General features: G+C 33.5%; 1 long non-coding RNA gene across 1 annotated transcript; it reads right to left on the bottom strand.

The window, feature by feature from the left end:
• Positions 1-1,078: 1,078 nt before the first annotated feature.
• Positions 1,079-8,773, bottom strand: LOC117797413. Its single transcript, XR_004622356.1, has 3 exons — positions 8,717-8,773; positions 6,287-6,422; positions 1,079-1,512 (listed from the first exon to the last, which is right to left on the bottom strand). It is a non-coding gene; the product is annotated as an uncharacterized LOC117797413 (long non-coding RNA).
• Positions 8,774-9,163: the final 390 nt, after the last annotated feature.

Below are 9,163 nucleotides of genomic sequence, written 5' to 3'. Positions count from 1 at the left end.
TGCTGACTAGGAATATGGATTTTTTTTTTACTACATTCTGATATTTCTTGTTAAATTCCCCTTTGAACTGTGAATTTACTTGAGTATTATAAAAACTTAAAAGATAAAAATAAAATTCCCCATCATTGAAGGAATATTTATACTTCAAATCCATTTCTTGTTATAAATAAATAGATATTTTTCAAAGAATTTTAGAGATATGCTTTAGGTGTAATTTTTCTTTGAAACTTTTTTCTATTAGAAGTTAATGCCCATTGGGGTGCCTGAGTGGCTCGTTCAGTTAAGCATCTCACTCTTGATTTCCACTGAGCTCATGATCTCAGGGTAGTGAGACCGAGCCCCAAATCGGGCTCGCACTGGGCATGGAAACTGCTTAGGATTCTCTCCCTCTCCCTTTGCTCCCCCCACCCACCCACTTGCAAGTGCCCACATGCACTCTCTCTTTTTCTCTCTCAAAAAAAGTTAATGCACATCATGAAATAACTTCACTTGGCAAATCTCTTCAGAATTAATGGATGTACAAACAGTCAAATGATGCATATGAGTTAAATATGGGCCTTTATTTTTTAAGGATTTATTTATTTAAGAGAGAGAGTATGAGCAGAGGGAGGGGCAGAAGGAGAGAGAGACAAACAGACTCTTTGTTGAGCAGGGAGCCCAACACGGGGCTCAATCTCAGGACCCTGAGATCATGACCCAAGCCGAAGTCAAGAGTGGGACACTTAACCGACTGAGCCACCCAGGTACCCTTAAGTATAGACTTTTAATTTAAAAAGTGCATGAGTTAGTATTTCTGTTCGCATGAAAGGACAAGGTTTCACATCTAACATTCATGAAATGTATTATTTCTTGTACTAATTAGCAGTGATTATTATTAAATGGGAGGGTGTGTACATGGCATGCATGTGTACATGGCATCATTTTATAATTAAAAAATGATTTCCTTTGGTACACATTGAAAGGCATATGAGTTAGAGATGGTTTTATCATTGCTCACATGTGAAACCAACAGAAAAGAATGAAGCTAATAATATGTCTAATTCATTAAAAAATATTTATCCAGTGTCCAGTAATGCAAGTTTAAAAGAATTGTATTAGCAGTGTTTACAAGTTAATGATGTGATAGTTGCATTCTGGAAATGAAGGTTCTGTTATATTGCCAGTTTGTGATTAAATCCTGGTTCTCTGCATGAATCTTTATTTCTTATTATTCCAAAGTCATCTTTATTATGTGTGTATTCATCTGTTAAAAAATAATCAATTAGTGACAAAAGCCAAAGCCATGGGTGGGGGAAGAAATACACATCCAGTGGTGGTATTAATACTCTTGGTTTAAAGGACTGTTTTCATCTGCCAAGTTTTGATTTTTCTGAATACTTGGATGTATTGCTGCCTTTCCTTTAATCATGCCAGAAAACGTGGAATTCTTCATTTCTTTGTTTTCCTTGGCTTTCACAACAACCCTTGAGATTCATTGTCAATCTGACTGGCATCTTCCATATATTATGGCACCTAGAATTAAGCATAATGCTTTCAGAATAATATGTTTGTTCAGTTTAGAATTTCACCTCATTCTAAATAGAGATCTCATAATTACATTGTTCAACAGTTTGTCACAGTGCTTGGAAGAATACCTTAGCAAATTAAAGGGAAGACTAAAATGTATTTCATTATTTAATGACACATTTTCTACTAATTCTTCCTTATTATGAAATCAGAGAAATTTTTTCTTGTGAGATTTGTGATCAGAATCAGATCAACAGATTTGAACATTGGCTCATGCAAGGAATTGGGGGAAATATAGAAAAGTACAAGATATGTTGTTTGCCTTTAAAATATTTATAATTCAGTTGGAAATGGAGAAACATTAAATAATGTAATATGACAATATTTAATAATTCATGTTTATTATAACAAAGTTGTAAAGCATCATATTTCAGTATTGGTATTAAATGTTTACACCTGAATTTCATATGCATTCCAAATTTTAAATACAAATAGAAATAAATAAGAAGTAAGCCAAATTTCATGTTTTCTCAGTACATCTACTGAACTGTCAGTTACTAAATTTCTACTTAGTTGATTAGTACAATGAGATACAGAAACTGCCATTCTATAGTTTTTGTCTCTTCTGAGGGCTTTTCTGACTTATTCAAAGGTTAAAGATTATTTTCATTTAAAAAAGGAAAAAGTATTTCTTATATTCTCATATTTATAAATACATGTGATATGTTTCAAAAGTGAGACTATTGAATTGGAAAGAACTGCTTATAAATGTAATTTTTAGTTAAAATTTGGTAAAGAAGTGTCATCAATTTTTAAGGGGTAGAAATTGTTGATTTTTTTTTTTATTGATGGTATATTCAAATTGTGATAATATCCTGAATTTCATGCTTGTATTAATGGGAGATACTCAAGTATGCCATTAATTTTAAAATATAAATAGTTCTACTAGAATATTTATAAATCCATACTAAACTTACTTCCATAAGTATGTATTTATGAACAAAAACGACTACTTATTTTCCAAACTCTAGAAAGCAAGAAACTTTAAGAAAGCAATTGTTGAAAACAATTTATAGAGCTCATATTCATGAATACTTTGAAATTAGACATTCTAAAACAAAAATTCACAAATTCAGGCCCTATTTGGTTGCAGTTGACATTTCTTTCTAGGTAAAACATTTGATTCCATAATTTCCATGATGCAGAAATAAAAGTGTTTTAATAAATGTTCATTGAAGTGTGAAAGTAGGTCTCAAGAAAACAGAGTAGTCACTTCTCTAATGTGGCTTGAAATGAATTAGAATTTTTCAGTTTTTCTCCAGTCAGTGCTGGAAATATATATTTTTTAAATCAGCAAATATCTAAAGTAAATTTCTTCCATTTTAAGCAAGATCAGAATAAAGCAAAAAAAAAAAAAACCCAACATGAAGAATGTACTTTTCTCTTGAACATGCAACTGCAAGTGGAAAATCTCTCTCATACATTAGAAAAGGGATGCAGCACCAGTTTACCCTGTCTTAGGCAATTGAACAGGAATGCTCAGCCTAGCAACCTCCCTGCAATCATTCAGCAAATCGTATTGATAGCCCGCCATGTATGCAGCACCTGCTTTTGGGGCAGTAGAGGACACTCAGAAATATAATACCTAGTCCTTTTCAATAAGAAGTGTCAATCTAGGACTGGGCATAAGTCATGACAGTGGATGATAAATCACTGTACAAAAGCGAATAATAAAACTAGACAGCAATATAAAGAATGGCTGCGAACACCATGTGATGAGTGATAGAGGAGGTATGTACTCTAGAAACTCCAAGAAGGAAAATAACATTCTTGGCTGGTTAGATGTTATGATCTTAATGCCAGTCACCAGCCAATTCTGGAACATTGGCCTAATATTTGTTACGTATAGTTATTTGAAAGCATATATGTCATATATTTCTTTGTAGGCATAGAAGAATTTGACTAAAAACAAAAATACCTGATGTGATGTAATAATTAATAGGACTTAACCTCTGTGTTTTGACACATTACTGGGTTTCGTTAAACATGTAAAGGTTACTCTTACTCATATAGGTGAAATACAAGGAAAATTTGTTTCTTATCTTTACCACCTTGTCTGGATTATTCGATTATCTGGAATTCTGGAAATGCCATTTTATTTTACTGATCTCAGTATCTCTTTTCTTTATTTTGATACCGGCTTTTCAAACGTACTTAAAAGAGAGTTGAGATGAACTCATTAAGAAGGAAAAATCCACGTGGTGCTAGATTGCTAAATAAGGAATGTGAATCTCATTTTTGAAGATGTCTCTAATAGAAGGGTAGAATGTAAATTGTTATATTCTCACTTTCTCTCACATCCAAACTCTATAGTTTTTCTTTGAAAAGCCCAATTTTATATATTTACAGAGATAAGGGTTTTTTTTTATTGATTACAAGTGATGTAAATACTCGCCATCCATACCCTTGAGTAGAAATGTCTATATTTCATTATACATTTGTTCTTACTCTCCTACAGAAGTTTAATAACCAAAGCTACTAAAAATTCCTGCTTGTTTATTAGAAGAATAATTTCCTTAAAAATTCCTAAACTATTTTAAACTATTTGTTTTAAAAGATAAGTACTAAAGAAATCTGCATCATCAACATTTTCAGACATGAGAGCTTTATAATCTTTTATCTCTTTTAAAAGTCATGCCACTTTTCCTTTAGTTTGGATGTTAGAGGATGGTGGCCTTGGCGCATGATCAGATATAGATTAATAAAGCCTCGGTCAGAGTTGGGAAATTAGAGAAATAGTGCTGCTTGTAATAGAGAACTGGCTTCTGCATTTCAGGGAAAATTAAAGTCAAATTAAGCAGCCTTGCGAAGTTTAGACTAAAGGGATTTATGTCTCTCCTGCAGAGTGTGTCAATCCTGGGCTGGAGGAAGGGTAGACATAAGGCTTTTGTTCAGGTATAATCTAGACACAGTCATCATTTTTGGGCTAAATTCTGCCTGCAAATATTTACAAATTACGTGATCCAATACCTTTTAGTTAACCTGCCCCAGCCTTTGTTTTTGCATGTGCAAATGAAGAAAAATTGCTCAAATCTCGGGGCTTATTGAGAGAATTAAGTATATATAAGAAAAGTAACCCCATTTATTCATTTATTAAACAGATGTTTGCAGTGCCTCGTGGAGGTTCAGTGACTGAAAAAGACATGGTATCAGTCATCAAGGATAGGACTATTAGATAAGGAAGTAAATGTCACTTCACATGAACGGATAAAGAAACTGGGGCATACACATACAGCAGAATATTATTCGGCCTTAAAAAAGGGAAATTCTGCCATATATAACAGCATGAATAAACCTGGAGGACAGATAAGGCATGCTTCTACTTATATGAACTGTCTAAAATTAGTCAAACTTACAGAAGCAGAGAGTAGAGTACTGGTTACAAGGGGCTAGGAGGAGTGGAATACGGAGAGTTCAGTGGGTGAGAAGTTGTAGTTATGCAAGATGAGTAAGTCCTAGAGATCTTCTCTACAGCATAGTGTCTATAGTTAACAACACCATGTTGTGCATTTACAAAATTCAAGAGGGTAGATTTCCTTTTAAGTATTCTTACCACCCTCCACACACACACACACACGAAGAGCAGGAGGAGACTTTGGAGGTGATAGATGTGTTTGTTACCTTGATTGTGGTGATAGTTTCACAAGTGTACATTGATGTTCAAACTCATCAAATGTATACATGAAATATGTGCAGTTTTTATATAGTAATTATATAGTAAACTATTAAAAAATCAAACAAAAGATAGATGAGTGAGTGTTCTACTAGATGGAATGAGGAAACAGGAGAAGGGAATTGCTTAAGGGCACCCAGGTATTTAATTACAGGTGCTCACAGAGGCTAAGAGAGACCTAGGTTACTTCCATATTCTTTAATAGCATTATTGGAAGATAAAATACATACCATAAAATATAATAAGAACCGTACTAAAATTAGGTTGTACTATAACATACTGCATTTCCATCACCTGCAAAAGAAGCATCATGCCCATTTACATTCCCTCTCATTCCCACCCCCAGTCCCAGGCAGTCACTAATCTATTTCCTGTCCCTAGAGACTTTTCTTTTATGCATATTTCATATAAATGGAATCATATATAATATGTGCTCTTTGTGTCTACCTTCTTTCATTTAGCATAATGGCTTTGAGCTTCATCCATGTTGTACCATGTATCAGCTCTTGATTCCTTTTTATTGTCAAATCATATTTCACCGTCTGGGTCTTCATTTCTTAATGTATGTCACAAATTTTTAAAAATGAAGAAGTGCCAGGATGTCTGGGTGGCTCGGTAGGTTAAGCATCTGCTTTCGGCTCAGGTCATGATCCCAGGGTCCCGGGATCGAGTCCTGTATAAGGTCCTTGCTCAGCGGGGACCCTGCTTCTCCCTCTGCCTGCTGCTCCCCCTGCTTGTGCTCTATTTCTCTCTGACAAATAAGTAGATAAAATTTTTTTTTAAAAAGTACACATATTCTGAAAAAAGAAAAAAGTGCTGAAAAACAGTTACAAAAACCATATAATTTAAATTCTTAGTTATGACAAATTAATATCTTTGCATAGGAAGATAAAATTTATGTCTCTGAATAAATACACTTTGTCTTACATCAAAAATATAAACGTGAGGCCTAACCACACCCCCCATCTCTTGCATACACATACTATTATACTTGGTTAGTTAACATCTAACCGGTGATTATTGAAAGACTATAACCGGTCTATATACCTTATAGAGTTGATAGCTTTTAGTCTTCACAACGAAGTCGACTCTGGGATCAGCCTGCCTCAGTGTCAGTGCTGGCCACTGATCAAGTGTGTGATTTGGGTAAGGCACTTCAGTATCAGCGCTTCAGTATCCACTCCTAAAGAACGAGAATAAAAATAGAATCTAGGAATGGGTTTTTGTGAAGATCAAATTATATATACATAAGAATTCTTGGCACTTAGTACGCTTTTAGTGTCAGCTACTGTTAATAGAAAAGGAAATTGAAGCTCAGGAGTGTTAAGTAACTTTTCTTGGGTAACACTACAAGTAAATACTGTGGCTGGGACTCAAACATAGGCATCAGCACTCCAGACACCAGCCACCTCCTGTGTGATGGAGGACAGCCTAGAGTCCAGATCGTAGATATGAATTTTCAGCCCATGACTTCTTTATCCTTAGGCTAGAAAATAAGTCCCTTTAAAACTACTGAATATGCACAGTATAATGAGCATTGAGCCCAAGAAGTTACTGACAAAATAAGTATGATCACATATCCTTAAATTTGATGCTGCCTGGATTAACAGTATTGGATTTTGATTATTCTCTTGAGGTTATTTAAAGCTACTGTATACTAAGAGAACTTGAATCTGTGGAAGTAATTTAACAGATTTTTTACTGAAGAAATGATAAATGTTGCAATACCTAATGGTACCGAAGGCGTCTGTTCTAGATTTATAACTATAGCTTTAACCGATTGCAAGTATCATTTATGACCATTGCAGTTTGCTCAGAATCCTCCAGAGTAATGTAGTCTAATTACTATTAGGAAGTATTTTTATGAATGAGCATATACTCATTAATCTGCGCATACCCCACAAAGGAAGACTCATGTCTACGCTGGTAATCTCTTTTCTGAGGAAGAGTAATATGCACAGATCAGTGAAGGAGTTATTAAATTGCTTTGTCCTATTGTGTTTCTTTGCAAAGTGGATAATGCAGTTATTTTAAAGATATTTTTAGTTCCAGTTTTAGTGGGGCTATTTGGCACGATGAGGGCAGTCACTATTCTCTTAAATCCTTTATTCTTTAAACTCATTTTAAGTTCACAGAAACATTGATAAGAAAGTAGACTTCTCATCTATGCCCTGTCTCCACTGATACATATTTTATTAGCCAACTGCATCTCTGAAACTGCTGAAAATGGGTATATTCTAAATTACTGTTTTGAAAAAGTGTAATCGTATCAGTTGACTTCTTTTCACTTTGCTATATCCCCACACATTCCTGAGTTTTAAAGCTTAATTATTTCTTGAACAACATGATTATTTCAGGACCCTGATTTGGTAATGTTTATGCCCTTTAGTTGACCCCTACTTCAGTTTACCTACTCCATTTCGAAACCTGTATTAAAATGGATTGTGCCGCATCTTTAAATTGAAGTTAGAGTTGTAGTTCATATTCTCTTGAAAGATCTAACATCATACTAAAATAAAAGGTTTTGGGTTTTTTTTAATTTTGCAAGAGGATCCTGAATTCATCTTTTGAAAAGGAAGACCTGAAATTTATGACTTTTGGAGGAGAGAGTTTAACCTTTTATTTATTATATCGAGATGCATCCTTCCCTTATACGGTAAGAAATTCTAGAAACAAAAAGGATTTTATTTTGTCTTCTTCACTATATGTTGTTCGTAAGGGCAGTCTCCTTTAGGACATTTTGACCAAATTGCCATGGTAATTATGAGTGAAATGACAAATTGGTTTTAAATGCTTTTTTATATTTAAATTCAGGAGAAGATGAAAAATTTTTGTTAATGGGTAAATCAATATCTGGTAAAAATGTGTTGTATCTAAGAAAAATTCTAGAAGAAGTAAAAGAAAATTTTAGACATTGTTACATTGGGGAGGGGAAACAGAGAAATAAATGTGTGCTAATGTATTTCATTTTTTTTAAAGGACAATATAGATACCGATATGGTTCAAAATATCAATAGGGCCAAATAAACACACAGATGCATCTTAATTTAAGGGTAAACAATGTAAGGGCAAAATAAAATCCTTCAATTTTATTTTTTATGTCTTTAGTTCATTATATTTGACATATAACATCTGAATTTTACATGTATAGTGTGTTACTTGATACATTTCTGTATTACAGTATGGTTGCCTTTGTAGCCATAGTACATTACAAAATTATGATACAATATTATTGTCTATATTCATCACACAGTACATTAGATCACTAGATTACTATGGCTTATTTACTACTTGTTTCAAGTTTGTACCCTTAAACAAATCATTCTTACCTCTCTGTCTCCTATTCCCTGGTAACTACCATTTTGCTTTTTTAAAATTTTTAATGGGCTTGCCTTTTTTTTTTTTTTTAGATTCCACATGTAAGTAATATCATACAGTACTTGTCTTGTTCTATCTGACTTAGCATAATGTACTCACGGTCCATCCATGTTGTTGCAAATGGCAGGACATCCTCCTTTCTTAGGGCTGCATAATATTCCATTGTGTATAGATACCACATCTTTATTATCCATTAATGGGCATTTAGGTTGTTTCCATATCTTGGTTGTTTTGAATAATGCTGCAGCAAACTGAGTGCAGATACCTCTTCAAAATAGGATTTAAAATTTTAAATCTAGAAAAGAAATATTGATGTAGCCAACAGAAAACAGGAAAGAGTGAAAGGGTAAATGACAGAGTCAAAGAAAAAAATATGGAATAGTGTAAATAAATACGTTCTAAAATAGATAATATAAATATAAATCATTTAAAGTCACTGATTCAAAGGCAGAATCAATAGAATAAACAATGTAAAAAGTCATGGAAAACTTGAACATTTTTTAAAATGAGAAGAGATTTTGGGTTGTTCCATATCTTGGCTATTGT

This window comes from Ailuropoda melanoleuca, chromosome X (genome assembly GCF_002007445.2).
Source record: "Ailuropoda melanoleuca isolate Jingjing chromosome X, ASM200744v2, whole genome shotgun sequence".
In the NCBI taxonomy this organism is placed as follows: Eukaryota; Metazoa; Chordata; class Mammalia; order Carnivora; family Ursidae; genus Ailuropoda; species Ailuropoda melanoleuca.
This window is presented reverse-complemented; position numbering and strand designations above follow the sequence as displayed.